Below are 27825 nucleotides of genomic sequence, written 5' to 3' on the forward strand. Positions count from 1 at the left end.
TGATCCATCTCTCCTACAAAGTAACTACCTCTAAACCACATTCCATGTACTTGAATATCTACAACAAAGTCTGTAAGTACTTTATTTTGAAATGTCCAACAAAATTTCCTTCTCTTCTACCACTCAACCCACTCCTCTTCCTGCTTCCTTTAACTCAGAAAGGTGGAATCTTTCTCCCAGTTACTAAATTATCCTTGATTAGGGTGATATCTCCCCAATACACAACCAGCCGCTAAATCTTTTTTGGCCTCCTTTTGAGACATTTCATATGAGTCTGAAGTCATTTCCTCACTGGCCTTTCTGTCCTCATTCTCCCCCTCCTGCCACCCACTGTCCAGCTGTCTCATTCTGCCGATGGGGCTAGTTTTCTTCAACACCAATGCTAGGAATCCTCAGTGATAAGTCAGGAAAGCCCACAGACTCCAGAAGCAGATGGCCAGGGTTCAAATCCTCTTTTCTTCACTTACCAGCTATGTGACTTGGGCAGTAACTGAAATTCTCTCAGTTTCAGTCTCTAAATCTATTAAATTAGGATAATAATAGTACCAATCTCATAAGGGAAAATTAAATGAGACACAGAGTAAAGACCCCGTGAAATGTTACCAAGATCATTTAAGTTAATAACTTAACTTAAGTTATCAGGGAAGGTGTCTCTTCCCTGATCAAAATCCTCTGTTCACTCCACATTGCTTACAAAATAAAGTCTGGGGAACTTCTCAGTGTGGGGAACTTCCAATTCCACCAGAAAATTGTCTTAACCTACCCTTCTGGACTTCTTTCCTTTTACCCAAGCTCTCTCCTCCAGCTCACTGTAAGCATGGAGTCCACTGACAACTCACCAGCCCCCCATTTTGCCCATTCCCCCTTCCACACTTTTGCTCAAAGTGCCCCTTGTGCCTGAACAGCCTTCACTCATAGTGACTTATCATTCATCCTTCCCTCAGGCTTAAACATCAACTTCTCTGTGAGGTGTTCACACATCCCCTTTTTCCAGATATCCCCAGCGATCTCTCCTGGTGCTCCATCCTACCTGGGCTTATATGTCCAGATTGCAGGTGGCCTTAATGGCCCTTTCTCTCCACTGATGATGTCACATATTTTGTACTGTACTGTTTTTAGAGGAAGCACATATTCAGCTCCTGTCCATCCTCCACTCTTATCTGGGTACATCTTACTCTACGCCCAGGAGCACACCCACAACTACAGTTTCATCAATGAACAGGAGCACTGAGAATGACTCTCAAAATCCTCCTTCATGCCAACCATGTCCGATACCTGATCAACATTGACCCACGCTTCAGAGGATTGGCACAGCCGGGGTGAGCAGAGAGAGAGTGGCAATGAACACCACAGCCCTAATCAAAAGTAGGTTACTTTATAGGGTTTGATTAACCCTCCTTCACAGGGTAAATTCTTTTTATTTAAGTTTTTAAATATGTATGTATGTATGTATGTAGGTATTTATTTATTTTGAGAGAGAGCATGCACCCTTGAGCAGGGGAGGGGAGAGAGAGAGGGAGAGAGAGAATCCCAAGCAGCCTCCATGCTGTCAGCGCAGAGCCCAACATGGGGCTCGATCTCAACAACATGAGATCATGACATGAGCTGAAATCAAGAGTCGGGTTGAACTACCCAGGTGCCTCCATATAGCAAGTTCTTAAGAAGAGAGATTAACATATAGCAGTGGTTCTCAAACGTGTCTATATATTGAAATCCATTAGGGAGCTGTATTCGTTTCTTGGAGCTTCCAGAACAAAGACCTACAAACTCTGCAGCTTCAAACAAACAGAAGTTTATCGTCTCATGGTTCTGGAAGCTAGAAGTCTGAAATTAAGGTATTGGCAAGGCCATACTTGTCTGAAACCGGTAGGGGGAATCTTTGCTTGCCTCTTCCAGCTTCTGATGGTTTGCTGGCAATCTTTGATGCTCTTTGACTTGTAGCTACATGACTTCAATCTCATGGCATTCTCTCTATGTGTCTCTGTCTTCACTGAGCCATCTTCTTAGAAGGACATTAGTCATACTGCATTAAATCACACCTTAATTCCAGTATAACTTCACTTTAACTTAAGTGATTACATTCTGACATGACCCTATTTCCAAATAAGATCACATCTGAGACACCAGGGGGTAGGGCCTCAATATATCTGTTTCAGAAGACACAGTTCAACTAATAAAGAGAAATAAAAGAATTTTTTTAAATACTTTCAGGGAAGCCTGGGTGGCTCACTCGGTTGAGCGTCCCACTTCGGCTCAGGTCATGCTCTCATGGTTCATGAGTTCGAGCCCCACGTTGGGCTCTGTGCTGACAACTCAGAGCCTGGAGCCCGCTTTGGATTCTGTGTCTCCCCCTCTCTGCCCCTCCCCTGCTCATGCTCTGTCTCTCTCTGTCTCTCAATTATAAATAAGAAAAAAGTTAAAAAAAAACATTTTTAAATACTTTCAGTAATGTCCCATCCCAGAGTCTGTAATCTAAGTGATCTGGGATGTAGCTTGGGCTTCTGAATTTTTAAAAAGTCCTGAAGCAATTCTAATGTGCAACCAAGTCTAAAATCCAAGTGTCAGGGGTTAAGATCAAGGGGCTTTGGAGTCAGGCTACCTGGGGTAATTTGTGCCTACACCACTTACAAGCTGAGTGGCCTTCAGAAATTTGCATAACCTCTCTGTGCTTCAGTTTCCCCAACTTCAAGTGGGGATGATGATAATTGCACCTGCTCCATAGGGAGATTGTAAGGATTAAATAAGGTTATAAAAGAAAGCATTTAAAACTATGCCTCAAACCTTATTATCCTCATTATAATTATAGTTCTAACACATTTGCATCCTAAGTTTTAAAGCCTTAATTGTAATATTCAATAAAGAGTATTTAGTCTCTATTTTAGAAATGAAACGAATGGAGCACATAGATATCCAATAGTTTGCTCAAAAGTCAGTGGGGAAATCGAGAAAGAAATTTACATCTCCTATGTACAAATCATAGCTCAGCACTTCAGGAAACCAGTGGCTTTTAATCTTGGTCTCAGGGGCCACTGTGATGGGGTGGGGGACTATGAGGGAATAGAGCGGTACAGTTCACTTTTATCTTCTTCACATGTTAATTCCCCACAGGGTTTTGCTTGAAAAGAATGGGGAGTGAGGGTTTCCATGGTTTAAAAAAAATTGGAAAGCACTGTGCCGGATTATATTACCATAAACCTCCTAACTGGCAGAATTTACCCTAGCTTCCGCTTCCTCCCTTTTCCTCGAGGAGCAGAAAAGCCCAAGAGAGTTTCAGGTGGTCAAAGACACTACAAGAAGGGAGTGAGGGTAAGTCTCCATGCCCGGTAAGAGGAGATATGCAAAGAGGGCTCACTGTAGCATTTTATAATGTCTGCTCTCTGCTGGTTACTAAAATTTGTGTGAGGGAGGCAGAGAATTAAGACCTCCCAAGGCCCCAATCAGAGTCGTCTCCACTGAGAAATGCAGGGTGAAATGGACGGAGCACTCTCTTACCCTTATGCTTCTAATCACCGGGAAGCTCAGGAAATTGGAAACGCCCCAGAAACAACATGACATATCAAATACCAGAGCCTGGGCGATCCATCACCATCTTCATCACCGTGGTCATTACCATTCACTTCTACTCCGTGGACAGCCCGTAAATCAGTTTGTGGAGCTCTTTGGGATCGCTGAGTGAAAGGCACTGAATAAATGTCAGCTGGGATCATTAGAGATACCTTTCACTTTAGACAGACAAATGTTAGTGAGTCCATGTTCAAGGAAGCACCGATAGGGACCCTGGATATTTCCAGGGGCCCCAAGATGCTAATAATGATTCACATAGTCAGAAAATTAAGACAGAAAAGGAGAGGGTTTTCTCATCTCACAATATTAAAAATACTCCACAAACGTAAAAACTCATTCACCATACTTGGCTTGTGCAGGGACATATTTCTGACCCCATGTGCTTTCTCCACAATCTGAAAACAGGCAGAGAACCAAATAGTTTTTGATACTCCAAATCCATCAGGGGAAACCTTTGGAACCCCCATTGAAGACACAAGCACCAAGCCAAAGATGTTTACAGGAAGGGTATGTTCCATTCTCCTTCCCTGAGCCCTCTTGTGTCTTTTCCCTGAACCTTCTCTTCACAGGCAATGACTCTCTATAGGGTGCCCACTCTTTAAAAACAGGCTAGATCTCCTGCACCAACTCTGGAAACTAAAGTTGGGTCTAGAGGTTATGACTGCTCTCAAGAAAAATTTTGCCAATACTTCCCAGCATGGACACATCGTGTCTTCCAGACCTAAATCAATCCATCTCTCTTGCTCAGAAAGTGAAAGCTTCATCTCCTGGCATACTCCTTTGTGTGTTTTGCATCTGTCTTGGTTTCCACTGAACTGAGTACCAGGTCCAGATTCCCATGCACATGGAGGAGGGGAGTAAGCCTTTTTAGTAGGTTTTCTATTGTTCATTGTTTGCCAAATACTGAAAGCATGCTCAGTACAGTATTGGATGGATCCTCAAGGTCCCCTGAGGCAGAAAGTCCAAAATAAAGAGACAGAAGTAAGTGACTCATACAGAAAACTGCTCTGCTGGGAAGAAAAGCCAAGTTGTTCATGGTCTGTACATGAGCCAGGTGGGTGGGAGTATGTTTATGTTAGAACTTCCAAAGACCAACTTCCAATGAGGCCCTCTGGGGACATAAGGCTCTAGTCAACTCTGTCTTCAGGGAAAAACTTCTTCCTGCAAAATAGGAGGCAAGGCCACAGGAGGATTCTGGAATTTCCCGTTTAACAACTACATGGATTATGTTTGTCACTGGAACACAAACACCTTTTTTCAGAGCTATATTTATTTAATGCTTAGAAATGGGGTGGAATTAATAAGCCCAGAATGGAGAAGTCCAGAATTCAGGGAAAAACATATGAGCATATTGGGTTCATTTCTGCTCTTCAGGGTTCCTCTTCAGCAGGAACTGGGCTTTGAGACTTGCAATCCATTCTGTCTTCTAAACTGCATTCTGAGAGTTCCCATACAGCTGCCACATATTGCTGACTGGAACCCAAGCATCAGTGATACAGGTGTTTATCCACTGGAAACTGGGCTGGGAAAGCCTAGTGAATTACCGAAAAGTATAGGTAATTCCATGACATTACTATTTGCTCTTGACGTGAACATACTGCATGCCACTTAGTAAGAGAGAGGATGGGGTCCTTCTTATTTTTCTTCACCTTCACTCACATTATCTATTTGCTGTTAATAATCCAGAACATGTTGGAGTGTGGGCAGGAAAGAAAGGATAAGAAAGCCATTCCCTTACTTGAACCAGTACTTCCCTAAGATGGTGTCTTAGTCATCTTAGGTTCCTATAACATGACTGTAGACTGAGTGGATTAAACAAAAGAAGTGTATTTCTCATAGTTCTGGAGGCTAGGAAGTATAACATCAAGGTACCAGCAAATCCAGTGTCTGATGAGAACTTTATACCTGGTTTGCAAATGGCCATCTACACATGGCAGAGAGGTGAGAACAGGGCAAGCTCTCATGTCTCTTCTTATAAGGGCAATAACTGCATCCAGGAGAGTTCCATCCTCATGTCCAATTACCTGTCAAACTGCCCATCCCCAAACACCATCACTTGGGCGGGGCAGGGGGGGCGGGTAAGATTCCAACATATGAATTTGGGGAGGACATAAACATTCAGTCCATAGCAGAAGGTTCTTATTCTTTGGGCCAAGCAGATGATTGAGCCAATTCATGGTCTCTCGTGGGCATTTCTGTGAATTTACTTGAACCTCCTTACTAGGATTCATCTGGTTGCAACTCCTATGATCCTAGGTTTTTTCTTCTATTATCCATTCCCATCCTCTCTACCATTCCTCGTTTTCCTGCAGTCTGCTCTATGCAGACCCTTTGCTCTGGAAGTCCCGTTGTGTCTTCTAAGTGTACCTCAGTCTTGAAAGACCAAAATGTTGATAGAAGGAAAATACAGAGAGATGAGCACTACTTCAGTTGCTACTTGTGCCCCTCCAGGCATTTGCCAGTTTTCTTTATGGAACATAGGTGCTGAGCAAAGCACAGCAGTAAGAGTTTATAATGGTCTTACTGACAAGGGAGTTGAAAATTCGGGTACAGGGATACCAAGGCTGCTAGAACTTGAGAAGTCATGATCTGAGAGAAATCTAACTGTGGAAACATAAAGTGGATATTATATGTGCAATTTTTCCTTGAGGTATTTTTTAACTCCTAAACTGCACATGTGTGAGGCAAATTGCCAAGAAAACCAAGCAGAAAGCAGCTGCTAAGAAGCTAAAAATCTAAGCAGACATTTCAGTAATCTCCTGGTTCTAGGAAGACAAATATTGATGTTCATAGCCTGCCAAGAAAGAGAATCTCTAACAATCATACCAGACTTATCCTTGAGATCCTTGAAGAGGTAGGCTCTAGAAATAAAGACAAAGCTGAAATAGAACAGATCTCACCAGCCCTCACATTGAGTCTGAAACCCAAGTCCAGGGGATCGAGATGATCTCCCTGTGGTCTATCTGCCTGTCAGAAGAAAATTAAATCCTCTCTAAAAAAAGATGTTATCTATACTATCTACAATTTTTCATTCATAATGCTTGGCATTAGATCAAATTTACCAAGTAAGCCACAACACAGGATCATATGACCAAAAACCAAGAGCTAAAAAAATTTTTTTAATATAAATAAATTTTTAAAAACGGGCTTTAGGAACCAGTTAAAAGGAAATGTTTGAATTATTGAACATGGAGTTTTAAATAATTATAAATAACAATCAATATAAGAAAAAAAAAAAGATGGAAGCTTTCATCAGAGTTCCATGAAGTATTTTTTTTAATCAATTAGAAAATACAGAGCCTGGTATTATAATAGTGAAATCAAAATTTCAATAAATGGGTTTAATAACAGATTAAACATAGAAGCAGAGAGAATAAATTAGCTAGAAGATAAATCAGAAGAAAATATTAGAATTATATTTTCTTAGAGAAACAAAGAGAATTTAAAACACAGAAAGAGACAGGGCACCTAGGTGGCTCAGTCGGTTAAGTGTCCAACTTCAGCTCAGGTCGTGATCTCATGGTTTGTGAGTTCGAGCCCCACATCAGACTCTGTGTTGACAGCTCAGAGCCTGGAACCTGTTTCAGATGCTGTGTGTGTGTCTCTCCCTGTACCTTCCCCACTCTCTGTCTGTCTCTCTCTCAAAAATAAATAAACATTAAAAAACACGTAAAAAAACACAGAAAAAGAGCTTAAGAGACACATGGAATGGGTGCCTGGGTGACTCAGTTGGTTAAGCATCTGACTCTTGATTTATGCTCAGGTCGTGATCTCATGAATTCAAGCCCCACAGTGGGCTCTGTGCTGACAGTGCAGAGGCTGCTTGGGAATCTCTCTCTCCCTCTCTCTCTGTCTCTCCCACACTTGCATGCTCTCTCTCTCTCAAAATAAATAAATTTTTAAAAAGAGAGAGAGAGAGATGGGACATGATGAAAAGGACTTTCATCAGTTTGCTGGAGTCTGAAAAGGAAAGGAGAGAGATAATAGAACAGAAGAGAGATACTCTGAGAAGTTTCCAAAACAAGCAAAAAATAGTAACATGTTGAAGAAACACTACAAATTTCAAGCAGGATAAATACAGATAAAACCACATCTATGAAGCTGCTTAAAACCAAAGATAAAAAAAAAGAGTATCTGATAAACATAGAAAATAGATAACATGACTTTTAGGGGAGCAATAACAGAATTGTGATGGTCTTTCAACACAAACTATGAAGCAAAAAGACAACAGAATAATTGTTTTAAAGCGCTGAAAGAAAATTTTTGCCAACCTAGAATTGCATACACAAGAAAAATAGCTTTCAAAGACTAAAGGCTAAATAGTGGCATTTTCAAACAAACACTTAATGACACTGTAACCAGCAGGGGCAAACTTATAAAAAAAAATTAAAATTAAGAGCAAAGGCAAAAAGAGAATGATCCCAGATGAAAACATCTTTGCTGCAGGAAGGAACAAGAGAACCAGAAAAGCTAAGTATTCAGTAATTCCAAATGAATATTGTCTCTTTGTAACAACAGTAATAATGTCTTTTGTAATTTAACATATATACAGTCAAAATTCATAACAATAACACAAAAGTGAGTAATGGATAAATGGAGTTAAGGTATTATAAGACCTGTCCAGAAAGTTAAACATACTGATTTAAGTTCAACATTCATGAGTCTAGAATGAATATTAGAATTACTAATAACTAAATATAAATAAATAAGAAAAAGAATGTATAACTTCATGTGAATGGTGGAAATGAAATAATTTTGGTGGGGAAATGAAATACTTTTCAAAGTTTATATAATTGAAGCAAAAGAAGGCTATAAGTGGAAAAAACAGGTTAAAAAAACAGAAAGCAAATAAAAAGGTAATACATTTAAATCCAGACATATCTGTAAATACACTGAATAGAAAGAGAACAAATACTCTAATTAGAGACAAATGTGATTATACTGGATAAAGCAAATAAAATGTACACGAATGTAAGAGACAGATGTATACCTTAAAAGTAGAAAGTAAAGGGTTGGAAAATATATGCTATATATTTTACAACATAGCCAAAATATGTCTTTTGTAGCTATAATAATATCAGACAAAATAAACTTTAAGGCAATAAGTATTGCTAGAGATAAAGAGAGCTATTCCATAATAATAAAAGTGTCAATCTAAAGAATATATAATAATTATAAAAGTCTATGCAGCAATTTACATGGCCTTAAAATACTTAAAGCAAAAGTTGACTGAACTAAATGGAGAATAGATAAATCCATATACTTGTACATTTATAACTTTCCTAGCAATTAATAGAATAAGCAGACCAAGAATATTAGTAAATATAGGTGATTAGAAGAGCATAATTAATAAATGTAACCTATTTCATATAACAAACCACTGCATCCAATAACTTCAGAAGGCACATCCTTTTTTTTAAAATTTTTTAAAATTTTTATTTATTTTTGAAGGAGAGAGAAAGAGAGAACGTGAGCAGAGGAGGGGCAGAGAGAGAGGGAGACAGAATCCGAGGCAGGCTCCAGGCTCTGAGCTGACAGCACAGAGCCTGAGATGGGGCTCGAACCCACAAACAGTGAGATCATGACCTGAGCCAAAGTCAGATGCTTAATTGACTGAGCCACCCAGGTGCCCATAACCCCAATGAATTTAAACTAGAAATCAAGAAATGCTTGAAAATTAAAGACTTCTAAATAATACATGGATAAATTAAATATATATTTAAACATATATTTGTATATATAATACACATATATTACAAAAAAAATTAGAAAATATTTTTAATTCAATGATAAAAACATGACCTATCACGTGCCTGGGTGGTTCAGTCAGTTAAGTGTCTGACTCTTGATTTTGGCTCAGGTCATGATCTCACAGTTTGTGAGACTGAGCCATGAGTTGGGCTCTGCACTGAGAGCATGAAGCCTGCTTGGGATTCTCTCTCTCCCTTTCTCTCTGCCCCTCCCCTACTTGCACACATGCATGCACAAACTCTTTCTCTCTCTCTCTCTCAAAATAAGTAAATAAACATTTTTTTTAAAAATATAACAGATCAAAACTTGCTTGATAAAAGGAAAGGAGTGCTCACACAAAATGTGTAGCCTAAAATGCATAAACTAGAAAGGGAAAAAAATCTGCAACACAAGCATCTATATCAAGAAGTTAGTGAAAGAACTGCAAATTAAGCCAAAGAAAAGCAGAAGATACATGGGGGAAAGATAAAGATGAATGCAGAAAACATTGAAATAGAAAACAAATGTACAATAGAGAAAAACATCAAGGCAACAAAATAAATCTTCAAAAATATTAATAAAATTAATAAATGCTTAGCAAGACTAACAAAGAAAAAGGAAAATAAACACACATTACCAATATTAAGAACAATAAATGGGCTATCACTATAAATCCTATAGATAAGGCAATTTAGTAAGAGGCTATTATAAACAAAGTTGTGACTGCAAATTTGAAATTTAGATGAAATGGACAAATTCCATGAAAAACTTACCAAAACTGACATAAGAATTAGAAAATCTAAATAGTCCTATATTTGCCTACAAAATCGAATCTAATTGTGCCAATGACCTCTCAGCTCCAACACTGCCCTCATTATTTTGTGATACTGGAATATTTCTCCTCTGCAGGCTGGCACGATGTTAACTTTTGTCAGTAGAGGGTGCCAGATGTTTGAAATGGGGAGCACACTTTCCTCCTGGTTTCAGTGTGCTCTTCCCTGTTGGTTCTGAAGTGCACATGACCAGCAAAAGGCAGACACCTGGAGACATGTAACCGCTTGCTAGCCCTGGCCTACAGTTCCCTGCCCGTCAGCCTTCAGCCAGCCAGCATCCCAGTAGAAGGTTCCCTCTTCAACTTTCCTATGTGCCAGCCTTGGTCAGCTAGCACTCCAGCTAGAAACTTTCAGTCTACCATTCCTGACCCATGAGTCTGTGCCCTGCAGCCTCAGCCCATTAGCTGCGGACCCACTCTCCCCCAGAGAGACCCAGAAAATTTCTCCAGTATCAGTAGGCTACAGCCATGCCCCCCTCCTTCCACAATATTTGAATCCCAAACTGAGACGGGACATCCCACTTCCAAGTTTGTTCCTGCCTTGGATATTCTGCTTTAGCCCTAGAGTAACTCCAGAGTTCTGTTTATTCCATCAAAATAGCTAAAACACTGTAAATAGTTAATAATTCTTATATTAAACTCTTGTTGTTGAAATTATTGTGTGGTATCTGTCTCCTGTCCAGACCTTGACTAACACACAGTCAAAACAAACAAACAAACAAACAAACAAACAAACCCTTCCCACAAAATAATGTCAGGGCCAGATGGTCTCACTGGTGACTTCTTCCAAAAATTGAAAGAAGAATAATACCATCTAACACAAACTCTTATAGAGAATAAAAATAAAGAATGCTTCCCAAGACATTACATGAGGCCATTATAATATTACTGCAATTTAACAAGCACTATACAAGAGAGAAAAATTCAAGGCAATATCTCTCATAAACATAGACACAGAACACCTAAATATAAACTTGGAAAATATAATCTACCAATATTTAAAAAGGATAATGCATTATGGAAAATATAATCTACCAATAGTCAAAAAGGATGATGCGTCATGACCGAGTTGGATTTATTCACAAAATTTACAATTGGTTTAACATTTTAAAAGCAATCAGCAGAATTCATATTATAAAAATAAAGGATAAAAAGTTCACATTCATTTCAACAAATTCAGCAGTTTAACACCAATTCAAGATATTAAAGAGTACGATTAGAATTATTAAGTGAATTTAGCAAGGTTGTTGTAAATATGTTCTGATATTCTAGTAACAAAATTACATTATTAAAATACCACTTAAATTAGCATAGAAAATCAAATATTGGAACAAATTTGATAAAATATATACAAAGTTATACACACTATAAAATGTTACCAAAGAGATTCAAGAAGAATAAATAAATGGAAGAATGTACATGTTCATGACTTAGAAAACACTATTGTAAAAACATGGATTTTCATCCCAAAATTTATATTTAATTATATTTGATACTTGACTTATAGCTTCAATGCAATTACAATAAAAATTCCAGCAATTTTTATGGAAATTAAATTTATATAGGGTGCAAAAGATTCAGAGTAATAAAGACAATTTTGAAGAACAATGTTGAAGGAGTTAGCGGATATCAAGTTTTATTTGAAAACTGCAGTGATTAAAAGAGAGTAGTATTGGTGCAAAGATTGACAAAGAGATGAAAGGGACAGAACAGAAAGTCCAGAAACACATCCACATTTACACAGTCACATGATTAATGACAAAGGCCCTCTCCAATTCAGTGGGGAAGGGATTGTCTTTTCAATAAATGGTGCTGGGGTAATTGAATATCCACATGGGAATAAAATGAATCTTGATCCATGCCTCAAACCAACACAAAAATTAATTCCAGATGGATTATAGACCTAAACTGCAAATGGAAAAGCAACAAAGCTTTTAGAAAATAACACAAGAGAATAACTTCCCAACCTGGGGGTAAACAAAGTTTCCTTAAACTGGACACGAAGAGAAATACTAACCATACAGGAGATAATTGCTGCATTAGACTTTAGAAACATGAAAGCATTTGCTTATTAAAAGTACTATCAATAAAGTGCAAATAGGAGTATTCATTTATAATACTTATATTGGGGTGCCTGGGTGGCTCAGTCAGTTTAAGCGACTGACTCTTGGTTTCAGCTCAGGTCATGATTTCAAGTTTGTGGATTCAGGCCCACACTGGGCTCTGTGCTGTCCGCCCAGAGTCGGCTTGGGATTCTCTCTCATTCCTTCTCACTGCCCAATTCTCTCTCAATCCCTCTCTCTCTGTCTCTGCCCCTCCCCCACTTGCTCTTTCTTTCAAAATAAATTAAATAAATAAACTTAAAAAAAAAATCACAATGGAGGGCACTGGGTGGCTCAGTTGGTTAAGTGCCCAACTTTGGCTCAGGTCATTATCTCACAGTTTATGAGTTCAAGCCCGGCTCAGGGCTCTCTGCTGTCAGCATGGAGCTAGCTTGATCCTGTCTCCCTCTCTCTCTGCCCCTCCCCCACTTACACTCACTGTCTCTCAAATAAATAAACATTTAAAAATCACAATGAGATACCATAACATTGCCACCAGAATGACAAAAAATTAAAAAATTAAAAAATAAACTGAAACAAACTGACAATACCCTGGATTGGCAAGGATGTGGATAGAGGAAGTGAAAGTCCCATTCACTATTGAGAGCAGTAGAGATAGGTACACCCAATTTGGAAAACCAGCAGTATCTACTAAGAATAAGAATAAGCATATTCTAGAACCTGGCAATTCCACTCCTAAGTAACCCAACAGAAATGTGTGCATATACACCAAGTCGTATAACAATATGTTCTAGCACTATTTCTTATAGCCTCAAACTGGAAGCTACACAAATTCTTTACTAAAACAGGAGAACAGATACAAAAATCAGGACATATTATTAAAATTTAATAGTATTCAGCAAAGCATAAAACAAATTGTGACAAGTAATAACTAATATGAATCTCGCATACGTCAAAATACATGAGAATCTTTTGTATTCTCAGAGTTGGCCATAGATTCCAGGTGAAATATCCAGGTATGGAAAAGAGAATTTAGTATCTTAATTTGAGATTTGCATCACCTATGGATTGTTGGTTTAGTAATTCCCTGGAAACACATTTTAACAACTGTGACATATTTATCAACATTACCAAAAATTCAACTTAAACAAATATTCAGTAATGTTGCCTAACCTCTAATCAATTAAAAAAAAAAAGCAGATGGGTATTCTCTTTGTAGATTTTTAATTTAATTTAATTTAATGTTTTTTGTTTCCTTTCTTTCTGTTCATTAGATATGGACTTGTAGTTTTTTGTTTTTTGGGGTTTTTTTGTAAATGCACACCACATAGCAATATAGGAAGCTGCATATGAAGGCCAGCTAGCCCCCAGACAATTCACCACAGAGTAGAATTCAACAACGTCCAGGATTTCATTGTCAGAAAAGTTACTAATGCCTAGAGAGTGGATAAATGGCTCAGGGGCATGATCACATTAATCAAGCTTGCAGAGTCCAGATAGAAGGATGGAGAAATAGATCAGATAAGATATTCATATACAATATAAAAGCACACTAACCCAACTCATGGAGAGATTTATTTATCACATAAGAGAAACATAATGTCAGTTTATAAATCAGATGTTTATTGTGAGCTTCCTGGTATCTTCTCAAGTTGTAATCAAAATAAATGGGAAACCAAGTGGTCAGAATACAAATGGATACAAATGGAAAGAGAATGAGAGGAATTAGGTGATTTTTTTAAAGAAGTTTCTCTTAGACTACGTGGTTTGCAGCACCATCCTCCCAAATATGTATACACTGGGCAAGGAAACCCCACTTTGGGGGAACCACTTCACCAAAACATCCTCTTCTCTGTGTCAGGCCATGGGTAACACTTGCTTCTGTGATGCTCTTTTTAAGTGTATCCATGATTGTCCCAATACTCCTTCAGTAAGCAGAATAATGGCTCCCACAGCCTAATCTCCAGAACGAATGGATAAATTATGTTACATGGCAAGTGGGAATTAAGGTTGCAGATGGAATTAAGTTGCTAATCAGCTGACCTTAATAAATTATCCTAGATCATCTGAATGGTCCAATGTGATCACCATGGCTCTTAAATGGGGCTAAAGAATCAGAATCAGAGTAATGGCATCTTGACAAAGACTTAACTGGCCATTGCTGGCTTGGAGATGGAAGAGAGCTAGTATCCAAGAGATATGGGTGACCTCCAAAAACTGGAAAAGGCAAGAAAACAGATTCTCCCCTAAACCCTCCTGATGGAATGCAACCTCACCAACATCTTGATTTTAAGCTCATGAGACCCATTTCAAATTTAAGGCCTCCATAACTATAAGACAGAACATTTGCCTTGTTTTAAGCCACTACATTGTGGTAATTTGTTGCAGCAGCAATAAGAAACTAATACAACCCCACATACCCTCTTTGACCCTTGCAACTTTTCTTTAAACATGTATGAAAATTTTATAACAGTTTATCTTTGCTAGCCTAGAATTCTTTCTCACTCCACAATTTGACTTTTTATTGCTTTTCCCAGATCCATTAGGTTTTGATTTTTTCTGGTTTCAGTCACAAAGGATTTTCATATTCCCTTATTGCTAACTTTGGAGGCAGGATCCCTGTACCAATGAGAGATACATTCTCTAGAGTTTATCAAAAGTGACTAGCTTTCAGAAGAGAAATTTTTAGGAAAAGAAATCTTAACTTGATGAATAAAGGACTCTGATCATCAAATTACAGTAGTTAAAACTACGCTGCAGACCCAAATTCATGGATGAAGAATATGACATCCTAACTATTCATTCCGAAAAAGACTGAAGTCTCTCTAATAGCAAATGTGGCTTTTCAGGATAATGATCCCAGTAAATGCTGTTTGGGGAGCAAGAAAGCAAAACAGAGAAGAAAATGAAGCCACTATAGGTCACCAATGTGGGGAGCTAGGGCTCAGTCCCACTGAGCCAGTATAGAACACAAACCTCAGAGTTATTCCATGTGAGGGGTGTGGGAGCTGGGGTATTTGTACTGTTGGTCATTGATTGACAGATGCTGGTGGAAGGCATCAATTCCCCAGCACTTCCAGTTTGCAGAGCAAGTGGGCAAAGTAGGCTTTGGAAGGCAGAGAAAGCCCTCAGGCAAAGAAACACAGGTGCTGACAGATGAAAGGGGACCACTGAAGTGATAAGGGATGCAGTAATGAGCGGGGTACTTACAGCATCTGCTAAAGCCCCTAAACTTAGAGGCTCTGTTGATACCAAGGAAAAATGAGTTATGGCCATCAAATAGATAACATTTCTTTTTTTTTTTTTTAATTTTTTTTTCAACGTTTATTTATTTTTGGGACAGAGAGAGACAGAGCATGAACGGGGGAGGGGCAGAGAGAGAGGGAGACACAGAATCGGAAAAGGCTCCAGGCTCCGAGCCATCAGCCCAGAGCCCGACGCGGGGCTCGAACTCATGGACCGCGAGATCGTGACCTGGCTGAAGTCGGACGCTTAACCGACTGTGCCACCCAGGCGCCCCAAATAGATAACATTTCTAATAATGTTTTCTAGGATAATTTCATCAAATCCTAATCTTACAGAGTTGATATGTGAGAATCACCAAACATGGTACAAAACTTCTAAGTGTTAGCATTGCTTGTTTTAACTGATGTTGGCCAAAGGGATGGGCAAAATTGGCGAAGGGGAGTGGGAGACATAGGCTTCTAGTTATGGAATGAATACGTCATGGGAATAAAAGGTACAGCCTAGGGAATGCAGTCAATGATGTTGTGATAGTGCTGTGTGGTGACAGACAATAGCTATACATGTGGTGAGCACAGCATAACATATAGAGATGCTGAATCACTATGTTGTACACCTGAAACTAATGCAACATTGTGTGTCAACTATACTCAAACAAAAATTAAAAACAAAACAAAACATTGCTTGTTTTTGTGTCTACCATTTGCTCCTTAGCCATTTATCCTTTTGTGAATTCAGCAAACATTGGCCTGAGGATCTCCAATGAGCTCTGAGCTATTTCTACATGCTGGGGGAACAAAACCAAATAGTATGTGGCCTGTGTCCACAAGGCCAGTCAGCAATTACAGAACAGATGTTAAGAGCTCGGGCAGACATCTACACAGATGCCGGGGCCACGCAGACAGCATGAAATTGGGCAGGGGGAGTTTGAGAAGCCTTTCAGGAAGAGGAACTTCTTGAGGTGAGTTCTGAAAGACAATAAGGAATCAGCAAAATTTGTACAGGGAATAAAGCATTGCTGGTAGACAGAACAGCATGTGCAAAGAACCAGCGGCATCAGAATGTTAACTAGTTGTGCCCGCCTTTAGCAAAAGTAACATTCATGGCAAAAGAGAGAATGTGACCAGACCGAAAAGAGAAAACATTTGTGATAAGCCTTGTCTGTTCTAGATGCTACATGCCAAGACGACTTAGTTATAGCCAGGGCCCTTAAGGAATCCACTGCCCATAAGGGGATACATGCAGTAAAGAAATAGGACAGAAAAAGAAGCTGTAATAGTAGAAGGTACAAAGTGCCATTAGAGCATGACTTCAACATGATTCCTCAGGCTTTGACTGATCTTCACTCTCCCAGGTAGTAGTGAGTATGATTTATCATCTCTCATGGGGGGTTAGGTTTTCTCAGGACACGTAAGTTGAGAACAATATGGGGAGAGTGTACCTTTACTCTTCTTTACCTAGTTTTCACCCAGCCCAGTCAACAGCACTTACACACAACAGAGTACCTTTGTCCCAGTAGGGGGCCATTGCCAAGTGAATACAATGAGAATTTCAAGATTGCTAAATCCACACCAAAAATCTTTCATATTTATCTAAAAAGCATGTAATTATAAAGAAAACGCATACCTTGGGAATGAGTAATTGGATCATAAAATCCATCAAATGTCATTTTGTTCATTTTGCCCAAGTGTCTGTTTGAAATGATTCTAAGCAGTGTGACGTCAATATCTTTTGAATGCCAACAGTATGCAGGGATGCATAAGTTAGCCTCCAAGAGAATTAATGGCACATAAATATATCTCCATTAAATATGTTTCAAATTTACTTGTTATATACTCACTAAACGTATAGGCTTTTTAAAGTTACAACTTTGGCCATGTCTCTTTTGAAACCACAAGATTTTTCTTCTCTTTTGAAGATGGAGTGGAGTCCCACACCGGGTCTGTTGTATATGGTGATGATAGCAGGCAGCTCAAATTACCACAGCTACAACACCCAGAAGGGACCACAAAGGGACCGGCTTGTTCTAGGCTGCTACGAATTGGAGGCCTTGTTGTAAGTTCTGAGTATTTCTTTGGCAATTCTTTCATGCTGTGCTCTCTGTGGGTTGGTTCATCTGGAGTCGATGAAGGAAGAGCTATTTCAGGACCAGAGTCTGCAGTTCTACACAGTTTTTCACAGACACCTGGGTGTCCAGGCCCCACGGTGGGTGGTTTTCCTTCTCAACCTGGAGAGGGCTGCGTTTAATCCCTGTCACCACACTTTACCCTGTGGTCAGCCTTTCTCCACTTTTATTGTTAGGGAAACGTATTTTTCCACTTTTACTTGATAAAATTATAATCATCATTTTTGAAAAAAGATTCCAGAAAGTTGAATTTTTTTTAATAATTAAGCAACCGTAGGAAGAGAAAAAAAGAAACAACTGTCCCTAATTAAGCATCCAATTCTTTTCCGTCTTCACACAACACTCTGGTGAGGCAGGCATTGTGATTGGGTCTGAAGTCAGAAGCAGAGAACAATATTTAAAACCATTGATAGTGGACTAGATTGCATGAATTCAAATCCTGGTTTTGGTGCCTACTAGCTGTATGATGCTAGGCAAATAACAGCATGTTCGTGACCCCTTTCCTCATTTATGAAATGGAAAAAAAACAGTTGTCTCTATTCCCTGAGATTATTGTAAGGATTAAATAAATAAAATATTAAAAGCACTTAGAATAGAACTTGGTATTTCTTTTTTTTTAATATAATTTATGGTCAAATTGGTTAACATACAGTGTATACAGTGTGCTCTTGGTTTTGTAAGTAGATTCCTGTGATTCATTGCTTTCATACAACACCCACTGTTCATCTAGTACTTGGCATTTAGTACATGCTCAGACAAGGGTCATTGTAATTATGTCATTTTATATATGAGGAACCAGAATTCAGTCATCCTTAAAGTCGCAACAATGTAAAGAACAGTTGAGATTTGAACCCAGATCTAGACTGTTCACTCATTCATTAATTCAGTATGCTCTTTCTGTTGCCCAGGATTGGTTGTTATTGGAACACAATTCATCATTGGTCTCTTATATTTCAGCACATCTTACAAGTGGGTCACTAACTGTCTTTTGTTCTGAACTATCTCCTTGAGGACATCTATAAAGCAAATAACCATGGAAGATGGAGATAGTGTTTCCCTCTGGAACAAAGAGTAGACATGCCTTGGACTTCTCTCCTGTAACACACCTACTGCATCCATCTGGACCTATTGTCTTGTCCCTTGCAGGGCTTAGGGAACAGGGGAGCTGATGCAAATATGCTGACGCTCATGCTGTGTGCTGTCCCATGCTGCCTCTGACCCAGAATCCTCATCTCTTCTGTGAGTAACCATGAAACTCTGATAGGTTAATGTCTTAATCCATTCTGGCCACCATAACAAAGTACCACAGATTGGGTGGCTTATAAACAACAGAAATTGATTTGTCACAGTTCTGGAGGCTGTAAAGTTTAAGATCAAAATGCCAGCATGGTTACTTTCTGGCAAAGGCCCTCTTTCTGGTCCATAATTTGCACCTTCTCTCTATGTCCTCACCTCTAGAAGGAGTGAGGGATCTGTCTGGAGGCTCTTTTATTAAGACACTAATCCCATTCATGGGGACTTCACCCTCATGACCTAAGTACCTCCCAAAAGGCCCACCCCTCCTAATGCCATCATCTTTGGGGGCAGAATTTCAACATATGTATTTGGGGTAACACTTTAAGGTCACACCAGCTATATTGTTAGCTTGCAAGTATGGTAAAATCTCAGATTCTCCTCAGCTCTTGGCAATACCGGTGATGATAATGGGATGCTGACAGATACCTGGCTTTGCTTTCTAGAAGAAGAAAAAGGGACATGCAGGGCATGTTTGAGAATGTGGAAAAAAATCCCTGAGATCTGGTAGAATGTTCTCTCCAAAGTAGTAGGCAAATTGGGAGTGATAAATGTTACTGAATGTTTAGAGGATGAACATAAAGACATAGGATTGAGCAGGTACCCAAATGGTTCTTTGGTTTTTGAAGGGAGAGAGGAAGAAGAAATGTTACCACTACAGTAAATCGGCAAGCCTGCAGCCCCAGTCAAAAGGCAATATGCCTATGACAGCTGAAAAAAGAGTCCTGAAAGCTAAAATGAATGGTGTCAACAAAGAGTATATAAAGCTTTAGGTAGACTAAAATTTTAGAAGGTGGTTGGTTGAGTTGGGAGCAAGTAGCCACTAGAAAGGGAAACTGAATGCAACTTCTAGCTCATTGACCCTACATGGCCCCCATCCCTCCCTCTCTCTCTACCCTTACCACACTTGCTTTGATAATCCCATAATCCCATAATCCCAAGGGGCACCTCTGAGTGGAAGTTGCCTCCCTTTGCCAAAGGCTCCAGGAGGCAAAATCATCAGTCATAGAGACTCAAGGTCACTGTAGCTTCTCTTGCTTACCGTGAACCTTGCTCAAATCCCTTGCTCAAAGGAATCACTTTCTATTGGCTACTTCCTGGGCAATAATAAGGATAAAAATTTGGCCAGGGGGTGGGAAACAGTATATAAACCTATTTTTAAAATTCTGGATTCTAGTTGACCATTATTAGGCAAGAAGCTCTTTCCTTTCTTCTAACAGAAACCCCAGAGAGCTCAGTTGGTCCATTCTCTGGATGGCAACACAGCCAATAGGGGGCCTAGAGAATCAAACTTATGAATGGCGGGATGGAGGACGTTTTGCACCCACCTGAGTATACCAGGGAACTTTGAGAAAGAGAAGGAATATAACTGTACATCACTGTTGGATACACATACCCAGGTCACTATTATGCCTGGTCCTATGGGAGAAGGGAGGAGCAAAATTCAATGGATGGGATTTGAGCAAGGTTCACAGTAAGCAAAAGAAGCTACAGTGATCTTGAGTGTCTATGACTGGTGATTTTGCCTACTGGAGCCTTTGGCAAAGGGAGACAGCTTCCACTCAGAGGTGCCTCTTGGGATTATAGTCTTGTCACCTCCCTGGCATGAGTAATGTGGACATCATTTTTAAAAAGCAGCTATTAGCTTGCTACAGGGCTCTTCTCCACACTGAACACCTGACCCATGGAGGCCTTATGACTCTCTTGATATTCTTTTGGTGTAGGTCAACCAGAACTCAACAACTAATAAGGTAGGATGAGTCCAACATGTCCCACTTATCAAAAGAGAATGAAGCCTGCCCGCTCCCCCCACCCCTGCCAGAAGCATCTTGTCTTTATATGAGAAAGTGGTAGCCATCCCTTGGGGAAATTTTATCCCTCATTCCACCACCTGAAGAAAAGCCATTGGATTATGAAGGCCCTTGGTTCACAGAGGCTTCCTTGATGGTGTCCACTGGGCCTGCTAGGGCTTTTCAACCTCCCTGCCAGCTGTACAGAGCTAGGGTCTGGTTGCTCTGCTCAGTGGGCAGAACTCAAAGTAATCCTCATATCTCCGGCCAATACTCCCTTTGATGAACCATATTATATTTTTCCTGTCTCTTGGGCTATTGCCAATAGCTTAGCTATTTGGTCTGCCATTTGGAAAACTACAGACTGGCAGATTAAAGACACTCCTCTTAGGGGCCATGAAATGTGGAAACATATCATGGCTGCTAATCAAACCATCTGGGTCACTCCTGTAGATGCCCACAGTAAGAGTCTGTGCTCTGATTAGACCGGCTGGAATCAAACTTTTGATTGGGTCTGTGATGTCCAGATTGCCACTGTTGCCTGGATCCATCATCTTCCACACATTGAAATGGCCAACACACTGAATACAACACATCCACCATCATGGACTGGGCACAAAGGAAAGCACTCTATGTTTCTGATGCATAAACTACCTCTACATACCAGACTTATACTTCCTGTCAAAGGTTGAATCATTTAGCATTATCATTTATCTGTGAGGAAGGCCACATTGTAGCCCTTAAAGCTAATGTGTCATATTTTTGGCTTTCTAGACCAACTGCAGTCTGATGATGAACTTTTTATCATAAAAGCTACTCAATTATAAGCTAATGGTCAAGATATTCAACAGACCTTCCATGTTCACTATCATCCACAGGTAAATGGAATTGTTGAGACTTGGAAAGGCCTCCATCACCTCCTCCTCGTCCATATACTTTCATAACACAATTTGGTCACTGTATGTGGCTGTCCCCAGAAAGGAATCATTTTCTCTTGGCTATAATAAGGATGAAAATTTGGATAAAAATTTTTGGATAAAACTAAGTATATAAACTTATTTTTTAAATTCTAGATTCTACTTGACTATTATTAGGCAAGAAGCTCTTTCCTTTCTTCTAACAGAAACCCCAGACAGCCCAGTGTGTCCACTCTCTGGGTGGCATTACAACCGATAGGAGGCCTAGAGACTCAAACTTATTCTAGGTTAGCCACCAAGATTCTCCTGTTGGACTGACATGGTCATAGAGTATAAAGATGATGATCACGTGATTAAGTGCTATTTATTGAGTCCTCCTAGAGTGGTTCACATGTGCCAAGATGGGGGTACATGATAAGTCTCTAAGTTTTATTAAAATGCCTTTGTGCCTCTCACACTTGACCCCTCTGAATGGAAAGTCTGGGTGTGAGTAGGGGACGATAAAGAAAAAGGACATCGTAGCTCCTAGAAGGAGACACACCACTTTTATGGCTATGGAAGGAACTATATCTTGGCACTTGAGGACAGAATATCTCAGAATCTAGGAGAGACGGGGGAGTGATGAACACTAATGATATTTGTTCTCCATAAACTTCCCTGTACCCCTCTTCATGAAGGATAACACCTTGGTGCCACCTTTCCAAACTCATGCAAACACTAAATTTAACTGACTTCTAGGCTTGCCATCCTCCACCAATGGTTCTAACAAGTTTAGAAAAATGGCAAGGGGTGGCCCTGGGACCTACACCTCCCAGCAAACACCTGTCAACACTTCTGGGTGTTTTCCTCACCACTATTTCCAATCAGTAGCTATCAGTCATTTCATGGGGCTCCCGTCTGATAGCATGGACAACAAGAACAGGCTGGGCTAATTGTGCTCAGGCCAGAAAAAAAGTAGTAGACTCATTTAAAATGAACTAGGAACTTTTAAGGTTTACCAGTCAGTTGGAAGACCAAGTTGGAAGTACTGTCAGCCTGTGCCCTCCAATTGATATGGGTCTCACCTGAGAGGGACAGGGGGCATCAAATATAAATAACACTTTCTATGCAGGGGGACCATGGACACTCCTGGAACTGTGCTTCTAGTGTGGAAGCCAGGTACTACTTTGCACCTCAGAGGTAGTCACAGGAGATTTCAAGTCTGATGTTTAAGGAAATATCATCAGCATATCACATAGCCCTCAGATGACTGTGGAGCTCCGTCCAAAATGAAGCTACCTTTGGTTATTTGGGAGAACTTTCAGGAGGGATAACTGCCTTGTTATTTAAGCACACCCACTGGACAGCTTTCTGTATGATTGGAGTCATCAAATTAGAAAAGGGGGAAAATTCTCCATGGGTCTGTAATGTTTCTGCACCTATTGTGAATAATACACTAAATACCTTTCTTCTAGTCTATCTATAGACAGTGTCTCCCTCCAGAACAAAAGGCAGGTCAAAAATGTGTCTCTGACTTTAGCTGAAAAGATTAGTGATGCTATTTTGGATCTGGAAGAACTTGAAGTTAACTTCAACTCATTGACTAAGATTGTTACTGATAAGAGAATTGTCCTTGACCTTCTCCTTGTGGGCCAAGGCAGAGCCTGTGTTATTACCAATATGTCCTCCCTGCCTGGATTAATTCTTCACCAAGAGGAAAGTTCAATTCAGAAACTTAAGGAGAAAATCGTCTGACTTTCCAAGTTAAATGCTGTAGGTTTATGAGATTTGTTCAGCAGGTTGGATCCAGGACACCACAGCCCTGGTTGAGGTCAATACTGCAGGCTGCCCTCATCTTGCTGCTTAGAGCTGTCTTGTTGATAGTGGACTTAATGCTGCATGGGACAAATTGATTGGAGTTGCCTCCAGCCTCCGTCAGATTAATCAGAACAGCCCAAGCGTTGACATACTCATAGAAAGTTCACCAGAAGCTAAGATGGTGTAAAAATGAGGGATGGATATTGTTAGAGAAAATTCTCCATAGGTCTCTAATATTTCAGCACCTCTTGTGAGCAATGCACTAAATGCCTTTCTCTGAGACTATTTTCCAGGGTGTTTGTAAAGTAAACAGCCTTGGAAGATAGAGATGGTGTCTCCCCACAGAACAAAAGGCAGATTTGCTTATAGTCTTAAAAAGATAAAGATAGTATCTTCCTCTGGAGGAAAGGGCAAGCATGTTTACTGTCCATTATAAAAGATTCCCTATACTCAAGAACCCTCTTCTGTAACATATCCCTCTGGGTCCATCCCCATTATCCCTATGGGACATGGGAGAAGGGGAAGAAATTTACTGATGCTTGTGCTACTTGATGTTCTGTGAGTAATAAAGTCCATTGTCTCTGACCCTGGAGTCTCATGGCTTCTGCCAGAATCCATCAAATTATGACAAGATAAATTGTTAGCTTGCAAGCAGGTAAAATCTCAGACCTCTTTCAACCTTGACAGTCATGAAATGTATTTTGTATAAATATTCCCCTTTAAAAAAAGAAAAGGAAAAGAAAGATGAAAAGTTGGGGAATTCTGTAAAAACCTAAATATTTCTATGATATATCTACAAAGCTATTTTTAGCTTGTCAACACCTTTCACTTTTCTTATTCATTCATTCATTCACTTTTCAAATGTTTGTTGAACACTACTTGAAAGATGATATAACAAAATACAAAACAGACCAGATTCCTACTAGCCAGAGGCTTGCAGTCCAGTGGGGAAGACAGACATCAGTCATATAGTATTGGGATCATGGAATATATTGTGTGATAAGTGTTAGAAAAGAAAAGGGAAAAGTATTAAGGGAAAGAGTATCAGAAGGGAACTTTGTATAGATTGAAAGAGCCAGAGAAGAAATCACTGAGCAAAGGACAGTGAGCTGAGATGTGAAAGACACAAAGCAGCAAAGTAAGGTAAGTGACAGGGTGGGAAAAGCCAACAGCCTGCATGAAGACCCCAAGGAGAGAAGTTCTTGACACATCCCAGTGTGGCTAGAAAGAGAGGTTCAAGAAGTTAGGAATTTGGGCAGACATCAGATCAAGCATCACTTTGTTATCAATCATTTTAAGGCTGTGACTGTAGCCTAAGAACTACAAGAGCCATTAAAATGTAAGTCTCATAAGGGTCTTTGTCGTTTAATTCTCCCTGATAATCCTAACACCTGGAACAATGCTTGGTGCATAATAGGTGGTCAATAAATATTTGTTCAGTTAAGTGGAAGGAAAGACACAGTTTGCATTTTTGAAAAATCACTTTGGCTTCTATGAAGAGAATAGATTGAAGAAGACAAAGCCAAAGCAGAAAGACAAGGTAGAGACCATTGCACAACCCAGTGAAAAATTCAGTAGCTTGGACTAGGGTGGTGGCAGGAGAGATGAAACATATGCCCCCCTGCTATCTCTCTCTCTCTCTCTCTCTCTCTCTCTCTCTCTCTCTCTCTCACACACACACACACACACACACACACACACACTTTTTCAAAAATCATTTTGTAGCCTTAAGGATGATTCAACCTGAAAGGTCATGAAAGGCCATCAAATCCAATGTGAAACAAATGAGGACAATATGTTAAGTGATGGTTGGAGTCTTTCGGGGTAGCAGGCATTTGTGTGTGTGGTTACTGATGCCGGCAAAGAGATTGAAAGAGAAAACTTGCTCACGAAGACAAAGAGAGTAATGGTAACTGAGAACACGTGCACTAAGACTCCTGGGCACAGCAAAATAAACCCCAGAACATTTCTTCTCCAAGACTGTATCAAACTTGATCCCCAGCCTGACTGCCCCTTGCTCCCTGCAGGGCGCAATAAGTTATTGCCTCATAAGCCATTGTAGGGAGCCCTTTGCCTCCTATGAGGAAGATAGGAATTCAGAGTCTATGAGTGTGTGTGTGTGTGTGTGTGTGTGTGTGTGTGCGCATGCACATGTGCACACATCCGTGTACATGCTCAGGCCGGCCTCGCATCCAGGTAAGGAAGCACTCCTTCCATGGGCTTGGAAGGCAGAATGTTAAGTGAGTGTGGGGGCAGGGCGGAAGAGAGGGGCACTCCAGGTGAGAGAATAGGACAGTGCCTTTCCAGGTCACACGGTGTCCGTGAGCCTGGTGTCACATGCCGCGGTGTTGAGCATGGCAATTCCTAAAGCAGAAGTTGCGGAAGAACTGGCCAAGGTTATTCTGGTGCCATGGTGGTCTCCGTCTCCCAGCCCAGATGGCCAGGAATGCTACGAGGCAGAGAACTCAGCTCCCGGTGGAGAGCTGAGCACTTGGCACTGCTTAAATCATGACCACTCACGCCCACTTGGACAGGTTGGCCTCCCTGTCTGAAGGGCAGGGGGTAGGCGAGGGCCCCGGAGAGGGAGTTCTCATTGAGAGACAGTGGAACGGCTGTGCTAGTCCTTTCTTAGCCCTGCTAGGAATGCCCACAGCCCAGGAGGGGGCTGAGCAGGCATGAACACCTGCAAAAAGCAAACGGGGCAAGCATTTCAAGATCTGATGCTGATGGAAATCAGCCACCAAGTGGGCATTCATTTGAAGTGATTTTTATGAAATGAGGAAAGTGAAACTGTCTACAGTTATATTTAAGCAATAGTCAAAAAAGAGAACTAAGCTAGCATATATTATTCTTATATTTCATGGGGTACACAGCATTTTGTACGTGGCTACTTCATTTCAAGGCTTTGGATGAAAAATAATTACTCTAGCTGCCACACCCCCTCCCAGCTCATCCACAGTGAATAGGGACTGGGGCTACCACTGTGCCCTTCAATTTGCCATTGAGTGAAAACAGTTTCACCATTTTTTACGATATTGGGCCAATATTCTGACTAGGATTCTCACTGTTTCTAAGGGCCAGATGCTCTGCTTGACTTCTTCTCATCCAATCTTAAATACCTCCAATACCCAGGAAGCTTTAGCCAGTGTGGATAATGATGTGTGTCCCCAAAAGGGCAGCCTCTTGCTTTCCCCAGGATTTCCCTGGAAAGGTTCTCGGTGGTGCTACTCCTGGGATCCACTCCGGATCTTGGGCAGACTCTCATGCCCAGTTAATTGTCAGAGTCTCGGTGAGTAGAATATTACAGCCCTCACCATGTGGACATCCTTATTTCCCAGGTGTACATAGACTTTCAGACCTGTTTAGTAGCTTGTTATGACATCAAAACTGAAGGTACCCAGAGAACTTTGAGAAAGAAATGAACAGGTCCATTGGGTCAGCAGGTGCTTTCTTTTTGAGACCTACCCAGCTTAAACCTTTTTCTCTCCAGCCCTCTCACATCACACTGGATACCTGTCTGGTTGAGAGTCCTTTCCAACCAAGTGGTCTTGTCAACGTTTTAGATAAATGATATACACATAGGGAATCTGCTCTCTACTCATCCAAGCTAGAAGGTTATCAGGTTTGTGTAATGGTTCATTTTATGTGTCAATCCATAAGGTGCCCAGGTATTTGGTTATATGTTATTTCTGGGTATGTCTTATGTCCGCTCAGGGTGTTTCTGGAAGAGACTAATATTTGAATCAGCAGAATGATTCCCAATGTGGGTAGGCCTCATAGACTCCATTGAAGGCCTGAATAGAATAAAAATCTGAGTCCAGAGGAATTCTTTCTCTCTGCCTGGCTGTCTCTGAGTTGGGACACCAGTCTTCTCCTGTCTTTAGGCTTGAATTTGGACTTGGACTTATACTATCAGCTCTCCTGGGTCTGAAATTCTCAGCCTCTGTAGTCGTGAGAGCCGATTCCTTAAAATAAATCTGTTTATTGGATGGATGGATGGATGGATGGATGGATGGGTGGATAGATTAACTATTACACCTGCATCCTGGAAAACACCTTCCAAAGCTTCCTCGAGACAAGCAGTGCCAACCCAAATGCCTGTAAACAAACCCACATGAGCATAGCAACCAGAGAGAGGATCAAGCGTAGGGGTTCCACCCAAACTCTTCTCCCGTTGACTTCTGCTGTGTCATATTGAGAGCACCATTGCTGCCAGATTTTTCCATTTTTTAAGAAAAATTAAAAATCTGGATTTTCTTGTCAATGTTGGCAACTACCTCAAAATATTTCAAAACCCCACATGAGCCAACCAGCCCAATCCATGGGCAGACCCAATGCCTGGCTGTCCTATGCAGTCTCTGCACTAGGCAGATGTGGGGACATCTTTCTGAATTGAAGGAAAGGGGATGCTTAGAAATATTTCCCCATTTCTAAAATTGGAGCCTACAATGGCTATAAAACAACTTTAATT

This window comes from Lynx rufus, unplaced genomic scaffold (assembly GCF_022079265.1).
Source record: "Lynx rufus isolate CCGP_SWC_20201006 ecotype Redwood Valley unplaced genomic scaffold, mLynRuf1.p SCAF_22, whole genome shotgun sequence".
Taxonomy (NCBI): domain Eukaryota; kingdom Metazoa; phylum Chordata; class Mammalia; order Carnivora; family Felidae; genus Lynx; species Lynx rufus.